We start from the raw sequence: 14,512 nt of genomic DNA, 5'->3' as shown, positions 1-14,512 counted from the left end.
GGGGAGAGTTTTCGAGAGGGAGGCCGTAGTCGGCTCAAAGCGAGTCTGAATCTGAACCCATCGGCCTGTCGCCCGCCCCGCCAGCACTACAACTTGAACCTCTTATTCCTACCGGCAGCCAGGCAGGCAGCCAGGCAGGCAGCCAGGCCGCGGTCGGTAGTCAGAGCGTCAGTCATTAGAATTCAGGAGCGCCACTCACGGACCTACAACACACGGCCTCCGAAAGCAATTTGGATAGGGAAAAAAAGACGACGGCGTGTAAGGGGCGCACGGCGCACCGCACCGCCACCACCGCGCACTCTCACAATTTCCATACTTGTCCGACAAGGGCAAGAGCGCCGCACCGCGCCGCGCCGTGGCGAGCAGCGCCGTCGTGCCCCCAGTCTGAAAATGACGTTCGCGGCGCGTCGCGGCGCGATCCAGAATCCGGGCGTGTCAGTGTGCTGGAGAGACGGCGCTACCGGCGGGGCGGGGACAACGGGCCGCAGGGCCCCCCGGGGGGAGAGGGGGCGCCCCCATGCGTCAATAAGAGGCCGACAAATTAAAGGGTTTAGACATGTTGCGCTCTACATGTTGCTCCACCGCGCTCCACGCACCGGCCGGCCGCCGCCGCTCACGGGTGGCGGACCCGAGAGGAGGACACACACTCACACACACACCACACACACACACACACACACACACAGAGGTGCTTGATAGAGGCGGGGCCACGCGAGATGCCGACGGGGGAATTGGAGGGAGAGGGGCCGGAGGGGGGCAGGGACCGCACAGAGAGTGGCGCGCGGCATGAAAAAAGGAGGGGGGGCATTTTAAGAGAAGTGCGTTGCGCCCTTGATCCAGGTGGTGTGGTGTGTGTGTGTGTGTGTGTGTGTGTGTGTGTGTGTGTGTGTGTGTGTGCCGCCGGCAGCAGCGGCGCGGGACAAACCCCTTCCAGGCCACTCCACAAGTGACGGCGGCCGCGCGGGAGCTTTTTCAAGCGGCGCCACCAGCAGCAGCAGCAGCCAGGGGCGCTTGTCGTTGACGCGAGCGCGGGGCGGCGCGGTACGGGGGCCCCGAAGGCAGCATTCCGACCGACAATGTCACGAGGGGGACACGGCGGTGGCGGCCTGGCTTCGTGGACATCGGCACGGACGCCGCAACGCCGCCAGGCCGCGACGAGTTCAAGCATTGCAACACCGTCACAATGGGACACTTTTCCACCACACACACACACACACACACACACACACACAGTGCCGCTGGGCCCGAGCCCACGCGCGCCAAAACCGCCCCCTTTACTCACAGCGAGAGGAGAAGCCGACGCCGGACAGACGGACGGACAGACGGGCAGGCGGACGGACGAGAGCCCCCCTTTGTAACGCAAGGGGCAGGGCCATTTGGGGCACAAAAGCGGCGCGGCGAAAAGGGAAAGAATTAGCAACGGGGAGAGAGAGAGAGAGAGAGAGAGAGAGAGAGAGAGAGAGAGAGAGAGAGAGAGAGAGAGAGAGAGAGAGAGAGAGAGAGAGAGAGAGGGCGGCCCGCGCACCTGAGCAGCGGCGGAGCGCCTCCTGGCGGGGCCTGGCGGGGCCTTGCGGGGCCTGGCCGTGCCTGGCCCAGGCAGGCAGCGCGCCCCGCCCCAATTTTCTAATCCAATTTCTAAATGTGTGCGCGCTCACAAAGTAATCCCGCCACGCGTATAGTGAGTGTAGTGCGGGGGACGCCCTGGGGAAGCACGGCGGCGTGCCACGGCGCCATGCCACGGCGCACGCGCGGGGCCCGCGGAGCTGGCGCACTGGATAAAGTCAAACTTTGCGGGGTCGCCGAGTGATGAAGCGAGTCCCCCCCCCCTCCCGTCTCCCCTTTAAATCGAATCACCCCCCCCCCCCCCCCCCAAAGGGCCTCATTGTCTGCGCGCGCTGCTCTCGCTGCTCTTCAAATGCACCGCGCGCCGACAACGCGGTCCAGGAAGGCTGACTCCCCGCTCTCTCTCTCTCTCTCTCTCTCTCTCTCTCTCGCCTCTGTACGCCCTGCGGGTGCGAGAGAGACAGAGCCACGTCCACGTCAGACTGCAGGCGATGACGATGACGCCCCCCCTGCCCGCCGCCAGCGACCTCCCGCCAAAGTCTCATCCCTGGAGCAGAAAAGGGGAGGGGGGCCTTCCCTCCGGGGTGCAATCTCTGGAGTATCGCACAGTATCGGGCGCGAACACACACACACACACACACACACACACACAGAGGCGAAACTGCACAGGTCCTGCCATATTCCTTCCCATCCAACTCGCTCACGGACGCTTTTCACGGTCCAGAGAGCATCCCGGAAGGAAAGGTAAACCCAGTTACAGAACAAGCCCCCCGGCTGCAGCGCTCACTCACACACACACGCACACGCCACCGCGTCACACACACACACACGCGCGCGCGTGACCGGCGTGTCCACTACTTTATTAACACATTCACGGCCCGGTCCGACCGCCACCTCTGGCGCCGGCGACACATTGTGACCAACAAAACGACAACGAAAAAAAAAAAAAACAACAAAAAAAAAACTAAATCCAAAGCCTCTGCTGCTGGTGACCCAGGCCGATTTGCTTTCCCGGCGCTCTCTCTCTCTCTCTCTCTCTCTCTCTCTCTCTCTCTCTCTCTCTCTCTCTCTCTCTCTCTCTCTCTCTGTCACACACACACAGGGCTGGCGCAAGGGCCTAACTGCGGCATAATCACCGGGGGGGCTAATGCCGCCATGCTGGCCGTGCTGGCCATGCCCTGCCCTTATCATATCGGGCAAAACCCCAGTTTGACGACCCGATGGGCCGGCCGATAGGGCGCGCCACTGATAAGGTAGCCTACACTGGCCGACGCGACACGATGGCCGCCGTGTAATTACAGGTAAAATTGAAAAAAAAGGCCGTAAAAAAACTAGGGGATGAAACAAAGTTCCTGCAGGTAAAGCTACTTTTTAATTCATTTCGCCCCCAATTTCGGCACTGGCCGCACAGGGCTGATGGAGGTGCAGGAAACAGGCCTTTCAATGACCCGCCGCCGGCCCGCTTCGAGTTTCCGAGCATGTCCCTTCTCCAAATCTAGGAAGAGAAAAGTCCGGGGGAAGGGATCTGAGAGCAGACGCCCCCTGAAAGTCAGTCCGGTCCCGTCCCCGGGTCGCAAGCAAATCCCTGGCCGGCAAATAGAATGGCTGGTCGAGGGGGGGGGGGGGGGGGGGGGGGGGGGACAGGCGACGCGGCATTACGTATTGAACAGGGTCAAGCAGGGGAAAGCCTCCTGGAAAAAGGCTCCAAGAGTGCAAACAGGTGGCAAACGGCGGCGGGTGAATTATGGATGGCAAAAGGGGGGCAGCGGCGCCTACACCAGAAGGAACCAAAGCACCACCACGCACAGTGGGCCAGAAGACCGGTAGGGGGTGGTCAAAATTCTAGGCGCGTTCTGAGCTGCAGAGTCGCTAAGCAGGACTCGAACCGAGCGCGTGACCCCACCAATGGATTCCTCGTTCGAAGAGCAATCCATCGGTGGGGTCACTAGCTCGGTTCGAGTCCTGTCTAGCGACTCTGGAGCTCAAAACGCGTCTAGGATTTTGGCCGCCCCCACCGGTCTTCTGGCCCACTGTGTTCCTTCCATTGTGGCACCGCGCACAAAACGCGCGCCAAGCCATGACGGAGCAGCGCCCTTAATTTAATCCCGTCCTGTCGGAAACTAGTCGGCGACACTTCGCGCGCCACTTGCCGCCACAAGTTGTAGTCAGCGTTTACATTGCTTTCAAACATGGCGTTCAAATCTTTGGCTGTTTGTCTGGTCTGGTTTGTTTGCATCTGTTTCGTCCATAATGTCAGTTATTTTGGTCTGAATTAGCATCTGTACGTTACATCGAACTTTGTATATATCCGCCCGTCTCGTCAGTCGACTTCCGGTTTTACTGCGTGTCTGTCTGTCTGGCTGTGTGTGTGTGTGTGTGTGTTCGTATGACAGCCTGGTCTGGCCGTCAGTAAACATATCTTTCTCACCTGCCACGTGTGGGCGCACTATCAAGGGGGAGACGAACTCCATCATTCTGCCGACACTAACATCCCCACCACCGCCCAGAACACACACACAAACACACACACAGAGGCACACAGATAAATCCCAAATTCGTGCGGACCCCCCCCTCCCCGCCCCCTTTTCCTCTGCCCAGTGGGGCCCAGTTGAGCATATTCGGGGCGATTTTCGCATTTACTTCGCTTCCGGTAGGTTAATATTTTCCAGGCGGGTGGCGCCATACACCCTCGGTTGACGCTTGCGCACACAAGCACACACACACCACACACACGCGCGCGCGCGCAAACACACAGACGAGGCGAGGCCACAGGGAGGGGTCGCAAACAATAAACTGCGCCCCATCTCATTCCGAAGGTGAGGCTGGCGGTCCAGGTCGGCGCCGCGACGCCCGCGCGACGCCAGCGCGCGACGCCAGCGAGCGGGACAGCGACGAAAAATGGCGCCAGATTAGTCAAAATAAGGGGTATTTATCATGACGTGGATCGTCCCATTTGCGTCGCCGCACCACCACCGCCGGGTCGTCGCTGTACGTACCGCGAGGGGGAAGGGGAGGGACAGAGAGAGAGAGAGAGAGAGGAGAGAGAGAGAGAGAGAGAGAGAGAGAGAGAGACGGCGCGCTGTAACGCCACACACAGTGCGGACGGGGTCACACATAAATGCAGATAATAACAACGAAAATACGGCACATAAACATTCTCCCAAAGAACCGCCCCACCATTGCAAACTATACTGCTGCAGACGACTAAAAACAAAAAGACAACAAAAACAAAAGAAAACGGAGTGCATGCGCCAGGTGACCATTTCCATCGTGATTAGCGTTGCGCGGTGCGCGCGGGGCGAGGGTTACTTCACACCTCGAGGGCCGACGCCCAGCCCAGCCGGCCCAGCCCAGTCTGGGGAAAGAGAGGAACGAACGCAGCGAATCTAGATATCGGGGCTACAGCGCATTACACGCCGAAAATGAACCCCGGAAGGGCGGTAGCCAGTGTGCTGGCCTCGCCTAGGCTGCCCACGGAGCGCCACCCGCGACACCCCCCCCCTCCCGCACCCAGCGCTTTCATCAGTCACGCAATGCGAGCATTACCCGCCCTAACTACCCCGTCGTACTAGCGGCTGGCCCTAGCGGCTGGCCCTAGCGGCTGGCCCTAGCGCCGTCCCACTGGAAGTACCGAAACGTCACCAGCTCGAGTGCGGTGGTGGCGCCGGCGCCACTCACTCCAGTCAATTTGCAATCTTCCATTCCCTCCACGGCGCTCCACGGCCACAAGCAGGCCCCAGCGGCCCAGCCAAGCCCCAGAGGGGGCCTCCTAATGCCGCGCTCAGTATTCTTCTCATCCACGCCGCCAGGGCCGCCAGGGCCGCCAGGGCCCCGCACCCTACACATCAGTCACTTGTCTCGCAGCCACCCCCACAACAATCGCGTTGTCTCACGTAACTACGGCCCTTTTCGCTTTCACTCCCTGCACACACACACACACACACACACACACACACACACACAACGTGTGCAGACGGACAGACGCACAGACACACATGCGCGCCGCTCAGTGGCTATGGGGCGCTCACTCCCCTTACAGGGCACACACAGCCCGACCGAGGTAGACAAGAGGGAAAAGAAACACACACACACACACACACACACACACACACACACACACGACGCCGTGGCTGCCAAGCGTTATCTTAGCGTCGGTGCACAAAGCGCCAGGCAAGGCCTCCCCTTCCGCCACCCCGCTGGCTGGGGTTGCACGCGTTGGGCCCTACCCGGGCCTGTCGTCGGTCTGTCTGTCTGTCTGTCTGTCTGTCTGTCCGCCTGTCGGCGCACCTGTCCGCCGCGTCCTCCATGAATAAGACAGGCAGCGTGCACGGACAACAGTAATCCGCAGACTGAATCATTCACACGTCCGCCGAAAAAAAAAACATTATTTAAACCTTGGCGCGCTAGCCGCGGACCGGACGACGACACCAACCTCCTTTATTCATTGCCGCAGACAGACAGACTGGCAGACAGACAAACAGACAGACCGACACACACACTGAATCAACCTCGGCCCCGCCCCCGCCACACGGCCGAAGTCAAGTTGGGGATATCCGCTATTAATCCGGCCCTGCATAATGGACAAGAAAAGTTGCGCCAAACAGGAGAGAGAGAGAGAGAGAGAGAGAGAGAGAGAGAGAGGAGAGAGAGAGAGAGAGAGAGAGAGAGAGAGGCCGATTCCGCGGCCCAAAAATCGCGGAACGTAAAAAACGGACCCCTAAAAAAGGACACAAGGCAAAATGCGGCGCGTTCGCTTGACCCCACGCCCTTTTCGGTCGGAGGGGCGAGGGGCCCAACCCCGGGGAGGGCTTCGCGAGGCTTCGCCGCCAGAGGTGGGGGCATCCACACATTAGCGCAGGGATTCCCTTTCACCGCCAAAGACCCGAAACGGAGCCAAGGGTGTATTAGTGAGCAACTTTTGCTTCCATAGACCGCGCGACCGCGCAAGCCATTCGCAGTCCTCAGCGACACACACGCACGCACGCACACACACACACACACACACACACACACACACACACACACACAGAGCTGGGCTGACCGACCTGCCGGTATCGATCTGGCGCTAGACGAGCTGGGGCTATGCTCGCGCCACGCCGTCAGGACTCTCATAAAGCCGCCGAAATTGGGAATAAATCCCGAGCCGGGCGAGCGGGGCTAGCGGGGCAAGCGCACCCCTTCACTACATTACACCGCGTCCGCGCCGCGCCGCCATTCCCTCGCCCTCAAATTACCGGCGCCGCGACCCTCCGGCCGGCCGGCCTAAAACCGTACCGCCGCCGCCACCACGACCCGACCACCACGGCCGGGTCGCCGTCGCCGCCCCGCCCCCTTCCACCGCCAGGCACCGCGATGACACGCGTCCTGGCGCGCTGGCGCTGTCCAAGGCCGACGAATACCTGGGCCAGGTGTGGGGCGGCACGGCGTCGACCCGAGGAAATTAGGCGTGGAATCGACACGACCATTTTATTGGCCCGAACCCTTCCGGAAGTCGGGGGGCCGGCCGACACCTCTGGCGGCGCGGACGACACGCCGCCCGACCCGACCCGAGCCCCGCACACGGCTCACTCATCGAGGAGGTGGAGCATGTGAGCGTTTCCTGCCCGGAATCCGGCGCTGCTGCACTGCAAGCCGCCTGCAGACTGCAACCCACGGCACTGTAGCGGGGCGGCCGAGGTCGCGCCGCGCCGCGTCGTGCAGCCAGCGTCGTGCCCCAGAGAAAAGTTTAAATCCCCGTTAAGTATGCGGGGGAGTTAGTTCGGGCGGCCAGTGCTTTTGGCGCTTTTCCCACCGGCAACTACTATATACACTGTCGAGGGCCGCGTCGTCGCGTGTTTGTTGTAACTGTGTGAAATTCGTCGTCCCGTCGGGCTGGAGGAGGAGCAGCATTGAGGCGGCACGGCACGGCACGGTGCTGGTGTAGCGACGCGAGGCGGCCTTACCTGCCTGCCGTCTGGAGGGCCCGGGCCCGGCCCGGCGGCCTGGCCAGGGCCTGCACTGTTGCCACGTCGCCGGCCCAGCTGCTCGCAGCCCTCGCAGCCACCCGCTCCGTCGCGACGCCGCCGTCCTCGGCTCGGTGCATTTCACCGATTCAGCGGCGGCACCGCGATGGCGCCCGCGGACGGGGTCGCGGGGGTCACCCTGCCGACGACGCCCGGCGCCACGCGGCCCTCAGTGGGCCAGATGACCGGTGGAGGCGGTCGAAATCCCAAACGCGTTTCGAGCACCCGAGTCGCTAAATGGGACTCGAACCGAACGTGTGACCCCACCAATGGATTGCCCTCCGAACGAGGAATCCATTGGTGGGGTCACACGCTCGGTTCGAGTCTTGTCTAGCGACTCTGGAGCTCAAAACGCGTCTGGAGCTTTGGCCGCCGGCGCCGGTTATCTGGCTCACGGCGCCCGGACCGGATCAGCCAGCGTAGGCACTTTGCAGTGGGGAGACGGCCCCCGAAGTGCACGCCTCGGGCCTCGGAGGCCCTGCCGTGGGGAGGGCACTGCGGGGACCGGCGGGGACCGGAAGCACGGCGACGACGAGCACGGCGACAAGCACCTTCGGCCGTCGATACTCCACAACTTAATGAATTCCCGACACGTCGGGTCGGTAATCCCGCGCGTGACGCGCCGCCCCGCCCCGCCCCGCCCCGCTGCGAGGCGTGATGGCTAGCGACCCGGCCGGCCATATCGTCCAGCGGCCCAGACCCCATCAGCCGGCCATGAGCCCCTCGGGGGCCGGCAGCCCTGCCGGCCAGCCTGCCCGGCCTGGCGCAAACAGCAATTTGCTCAATGTCCACCGCCGAATATGGTTATCAAGTAACCTGGTAGGCCAGCCGAGGTGCTGCCGGCGGAGAGGCCGAGGCCCCACCGGCGGGGGAGTGGTGGGGGAGGGGGGCTGCCCCTCCCCCCCAGTCCGCCCTGCACCAGGCGGCGGCGTTGCAACATCTGGCGAGCAGCGCGTCGAGCGGCCACCGAGCCCAGCCGGGCCGGGCGAAAAGGGCCGAGCCGAGCCGAGCCGGTCCGGCGTGCCTCAGTCCTGCTGCCCGGAGTGAGTGGCCTGAGCCAGAGCCTGGCCAGGCCCGAGCCTGCTCCGCGGCGTTGCCAGCCTGCCTGCCAGCCCCGGCTGGGCGGCCTCCTCATTGTTTTATCCCTCTTTCGATCATCTCCATGCTGAGCCAGCCGGCCACTGCCTTTGTCCGGGCACCGTGTGCCGTGGTGTGCCGGGGCCGGTAGCGAGAGGGAGAGAGAGGGGGCGAGAGCCCGCGGGAGCGAGAGAGAGGGACAGGGGCCGCGGACGTAAACATTCAGCGGGACACAATGCTAATGGATGCCATCCAGTCACTGCCATCGAGTCACTGCCAGTGCCGTGGCCCGTCCGGCCCGTCCGGCCCGTCGTCCGGCCCGTCGTCCGGGGCGCTGACGGACGTTTCCCAGAAGCAGGCCGATTCCTTTTCATTTTGGCTTCGAAGTCCTGCGACGACAGTGTGCCGGAGGCCTGCCTGCGACAGTGTGCCGGAGTCCTGCCTGCGACTGTCTGCGCGCCGCCGAGTCGGCATGGTGCGCGCCGCCAGCGAGCAGTCCCGTGAGGGGGCGGCCGCTAAGGACAGCCGTCACGACGCTCATGACGGCCTGGAGAAGCGCCGCGACGCGCCGCGACGCCGGGGCATTGCCACACACTTACGTCAGTGCCGCCCTCGCCGCCAACGCGGTGCTCGCCGCTCGCGCGTCGCGCTTGCAAAACGCACTCGCCGTAAATCAACGCCAGTAAGACATCATCTTCGTCCTCGCCTAGGAGAGCGGCAACCCGGGGCAACCCCCACCCCTTTCCTTATCACACGGTCCTGCCAACTGTCCGGGACGAAAAAAATTGAAACAGCCGCACAAAAAACTGACCCAGTAGGTCTGGTCTGCGCGAGAGGGGCGTGCGCACGCCGCGCACCTTTGGCGAGGCAGGTGAGGCGAGGTGTCTGTCGGACGCGCCTCGCCCCGCCCCGCCCCGCCCCGCCTCGCCACGCCTCGCCACGCCCCTCCGGCCGCCATCATTGGCGTAATTATCACGCCTGGGGATACTGGCCCGGCCCGGCCCCGCCCCGCCCCGCCACAGTCCACGCAGCCGCCACGCACGGCCGTATGCAAAGAGCGTCCAATGTTTATGGCGTTCGATTCCTTCCTGGGATTCCAATCGATTAAAACGACGGCAAAGGGAAAAAAGGAGGATCGAAATCGCAGCGCGCGCTCTCTCTCTCTCTCTCCCTCCTCTCACACACACACACACACACACACACACACACACGAGCGCGCTCTCACACAAAGGGCGCTGGCATCGCGACGGCGAAGTTGGGCGCCAAACTGTGTGTCAAGTGCGGGCCTTGAAAAGCCTTCCAGCCTTCCCCTCGCCAATCCCCGTGCAAACAGGCCAAACGCCGTTTCGTCGCTCTGTCTCTCTCGCACTCGTGGGGCTCTCCGTAAGGGTGCGAGAGAGACGGAGCGATCCTCCGAATCGCTCGGCTGATCCGCGTCTCCTCCCTGTCCGACAGTGCCGTGCCGCCGTGCCTCGCGTCAGGTGTGCCTGCCGGACGGCGTCAGCGTCCTCTGTTTCCTCGGCCAAAGCCCGACGCCGACGCTACCACACCAGCGCCCAGCCCCGGCCGAAGCCTCTCCCTTCCCACGGCCGAGGCTGTGTTTGCGGACGATAACAGATACAAACCTGGCCGCCCGCTCGCACCCCGCAACCCCTCAGAAACGAGCAGCGGCGCCCGCGTGTGCGCGTGTGTGTGTGTGTGTGTGTGATATGCCAAAGGCGGTCACACCTCGGCTGGCCTGCACCGAAATCCCCTCGCTGCGAGCGTGGCGACAATTTTTTTCATCCGTTCGTTCAAACCGCCCCGCCCGCTCCGCCTCTCCCCGATGTCCCCTTTGAGGACGTCCAGCGCGACCAGCCCGTCCAGTGTGCCCTTATTCGGTGGCCAGGCCGGCGGCGGCGGCGGCGCGGTGGCCGCCACACTGTGCCGCCACCAGGGCGCCGTCAGCCCGTCACGACGCCGTCACGACGCCGTCACCCGGGACGCCATCCAGGCCAACGCCGCCGTCATATCGGCCATCGGAGAGATCGAGCAGCCTCTCTCACTCGCACTCACGGCGCGGCCCGTACCGGCGCGAGAGAGACAGAGCGACGAATCGGCCGCCGTTCGTCACAGCTCCGATCCATCGTGTTTACCGACGGCGGGGCCGTACGGGCACCAGGCTGCCAGCAGCCGTGGGCGGATTCCCCCCCCCCCCGGTCTGGAAATTCATCACGGCCAGCGTTTTGACCGTCTCCGCTGCGATCCGTATCAGGAACAAGGGCTCATCTTTCAGACACGAGCCTCGACGCCCCCGGCGGGGCTGGCAGTGCCGGGCTGTGCCCTACGCCTCGCGCGCCGCGACGAGGAAAGCGAAAATCATTTCCCGCGTATTTGGAGCCCCGATCCGCGCCGCGCCCCACGCGCCCCCTACACTTTTCCGTCCTTTTTACATAATCAATATTCCCTCCGTCGGGATCCCCGAGTGCAGTCAGGCAGAGACGAATCCACGGATGGCTCCGGAAATGAAAGTCCGGCACCGGAGAAATCTGCGATGCAGCAGCCAGCCAGCCAGCCAGCCAGCCAGCCAGCCCCGGGCAGAGTGGCTGTCGTCGCTCTGTCTCTCTCGCACTCCCGGGGCGCCCCGTACAGGTGCGAGAGAGACAGAGCGACGGCTCTCGTCTGCAGGCAGCTAGGAGCGAAAAAGTCGCGCCAAATTGATCACGGCAGCGAGCGAGCAAATGAACGTCGTGTCCATTTGGTCCCCGAAGCGAGCCAGAGAGCGAGGCCCGCCCGGAAGCGCGCCAGCGCGCCAGCGAGAGCGGGCATCAAAGTCGAAAGAGAGCAGCAGGGAACTGCAAGCGAAACGAGTACGGAAAAGCGGAAATGTACCGGGGCGGATGAAAAATACTCGACATTACTACACTGTGGAGTGCGCTCGTCGTCACCAGTCCGCGTTTTAAGAACTCTAATCCGAGCAGGGCGATCTGGGACATTGGTGACGCCACCGGGGCCACCAGTGGGCCACCATGGGGCCACCATGGGGCACCGGCCGGCGGGGAATGGCGGATGGATTGCTTATCTCGAACCCATACCTCTGTCTGAGTTGGCTCCGGTCGAGGTGAGGGGGCACGCGGGGCCCGGGGGCCCGGAGGGGCATGGGGGCCCCGGAGGGGGGCTCGGCCACCAAAAGCGTCAGATATCCGGCGAGTTGGCCGTGGCATCCCAATAAAGCAACCGACCAACCCCCTCCCCCTTACCTAAACATTCTGAAAGCCAAACAGGCGAGTCACTCTCTCGTATCGCCTGCTGTTGCTCGGGCTGGCCGTGGCCTGGCAGTGGCCTGGCCTGCCTGCAGGCCGTTATCCTCCCTCTTTTACTTCGATTCTTCTTAATTTTTTAACAAAGAAGAAATTAAGAAGAGACTATGAAGGAACCAAGAAGGATCTTAGAAGAAATTAAAAAGAAATTAAGAAGAAATTAAGAAAAAGAAATTATGGGGAAGAAATTCTTCTTAGTTTCCTCTTTCCTCTTCTCAATTTCCTTTCAGTTTATTCTTCATTCCTCTTGCACTTCTTCTCCTCCTTTTCCCCTACACCGTGACGGCCACGCTAACGCAGTAATAACGTGCGCCAATCATGACTCAATTTCGGGCAAAAAGAAGTGACTCACCCCGCCTCACCCCGCCCCGCCCAGCCATGTGTTTATTAAAGCCATACACGGGTCAAATATGAGCGACCATTAGCGACAGCGCTGCCAACCCCGTCATCAGCGTCCAGCCCGGCCGTCGCCGGCCAGCGCGCTGAAAACGCGCTCACCGCGCCGCTAAATTCAATTTCACTTCTACTCCACTTTTTTGCCGTCGCGCACTTGAAACCCGACCGCGGGGCCGAGCTGCCCAGCTTCCACTCCACCACTAAAACCCGTCAATATCCCCGCTGAGGGGTGACTAACGCCGCCAAATTGAAAACACTTACCGAGATTCCGAGCCAGGGCCGCTCCGGGCGAGCTCAAGCCCAGCAGCAGCAGCAGCAGTGCCGTGAGCGCGGGGCCGAGGGGGCCGAGCGGGCCGAGGCGGCGGGGCCGGAGCCGCGGGGGCAGGGGCAGCAGGGGCACCCCGAACAGACCCCCGCGGGGCGCCCTCCGCGTCCGCTGCGTCCGCTCGGGCGGCGCCCCCCAACCGGACGGCCGCTCCATGCGGCTAGCTGCAACAGAGAGAGACACCAACATCAACACACCGGACTTGCACACGGACCTCCACACGGCGGACCGACCGGCCGGCCGACCGATCCAGGCGGAATATGACAATCGGGAGGCAATCTGATACTGCAGCATCCACAAACAACAACATCAACCTGCAACAGCAGCGACAACAACAACACGAGGTGTCATGTCGCAGGGCGATAAATACGTCGCGCGACGCCGTTCTAGAGCCTTTACACACACACTGTGAGTCTGTGTGTGTACGGAATGTGCATGTGTGCGCGGGGCGTTCGTTCGTTCCATCCCCGTTTCAAATTGCGTCCGCCGCGATGGGACCCCTGGCTTGGCTGGCCAGGCTGCTGGCCTCTGGCAAGGCGGGGCGCCGCAGGCTGGCCGCAGGAGGCGGGCCGCAGGGGCAGGACGCGAGAAATGTGCTTCACGTCGCGTTTTCGCCCACAAAGTGCGCCATTTGGCTCCAAGGACCCCGCCAGCCCCAGGGCGGCTCGGGACGGGACGACGGCGGCGTGCGCCAGCGTGCCAGCCTGCCGGGGGCTCTAGGTCTTTCCGTGTACAGCGATCACGGCACGCAAAAGAGGCCGAGCGAGCGAGCGAGCGAGAGAGAGAGAGAGAGAGAGAGAGGGGAGACGAGACGAGACGAGAGAGAGAGAGAGAGAGAGAGACAGAGAGAGAGAGAGAGAGAGAGAGAGAGAGAGAGAGAGAGAGAGAGAGAGAGAGAGAGAGAGAGGCGGGGGATGAGCAGGCGAGAGGGGCTAGAGCGACTCCCGGGGTGATGCTGACAGCAGCATAAAGGAGTGTTCGGGGGCTGGCTGGCTCGCCGTACCGCTGAGGACAGCACATCCCGCTCTTCTTGCGCCGTGCCGTGCCGTGCCGTGCCTTGCCGTGCCACGCCACGCACGCCCGTGCCCTGCACGGCCCATGGTAATTAGGTCCAATCCCACCTGAGGCTTGCGGCAGTGTGCTGCTGAGGCAGGCAGGCAGGCAGGCAGGCGGTTCACTGCAAGCCCGAGCAGCGTCAGACGTGTGTCGTGCGCGGGCTGCCGCTGCCTCCTTCCGGGTCACGGAACAACTCCGAACTCGCCGCGGTGGTGGCGGCGGTGGTGGTGGCCGCGCGCGAGCAGACTCGCTCAGCAGATAAAATCGCTCCCCGATGGGCCGGCGGCCGGCGGGCCGGGCGGGTGGAGGTTCAGAAACACCTCCGAGTGCGCGGCGCTGTTGACGGCGGCGAGAAATATCGCACACGTTCGCCTTGGCCACGCCCCGCCACGCCACCAAGGCCCTGCCGCAGATCATGCCCTTCGACCACACAGTAAACCACCCGCAGCTGTTCTCCAAGCGCTCGGCGCTCCACGACTCCCTGGAGGAGGTGGTGGAGGTGGCGGCGGTGGAGTGGCGGCGGTGGAGGCGGCGGTGCCGGGCGGCGAACCCTTTCCCGAAAAGGCTCACGTACTCCGTATGGATGGCAGACTCCCTCGCCACGGCCCCCCAGCGTACTTTTCCCCGACGGTCTCGGCCGAGGTCGGCGCGCTGCTCGGCGCGCTGGTCGACGCGGAGGTGCATCGCGGTTCCTCGCGTCCACATGCATCACGGGCATCCCCCCTTTTTATGCGAACGCTATGCGGAATTACCTGGGCCTCCTGCTCTGCCCGGCTCGGTGCGTGCTCTGGCCT

General features: G+C 63.1%; 1 protein-coding gene across 1 annotated transcript in view; it reads right to left on the bottom strand.

Annotated features, from left to right (window-relative positions):
* The window catches only part of LOC117652000 (latrophilin Cirl-like), a 109,719-nt gene extending 97,032 nt beyond the window's left edge, over positions 1-12,687 (bottom strand). Inside the window, exon 1 of the mRNA XM_034396626.1 lies at positions 12,599-12,687. The gene's annotated coding sequence lies outside the window, so the exon portion shown is untranslated. The remainder of the gene's footprint in view (positions 1-12,598) is intronic.
* Positions 12,688-14,512: the final 1,825 nt, after the last annotated feature.

The sequence above is a fragment of the Thrips palmi genome, unplaced genomic scaffold (genome assembly GCF_012932325.1).
Source record: "Thrips palmi isolate BJ-2018 unplaced genomic scaffold, TpBJ-2018v1 HiC_scaffold_6, whole genome shotgun sequence".
Classification (NCBI taxonomy): domain Eukaryota; kingdom Metazoa; phylum Arthropoda; class Insecta; order Thysanoptera; family Thripidae; genus Thrips; species Thrips palmi.
This window is presented reverse-complemented; position numbering and strand designations above follow the sequence as displayed.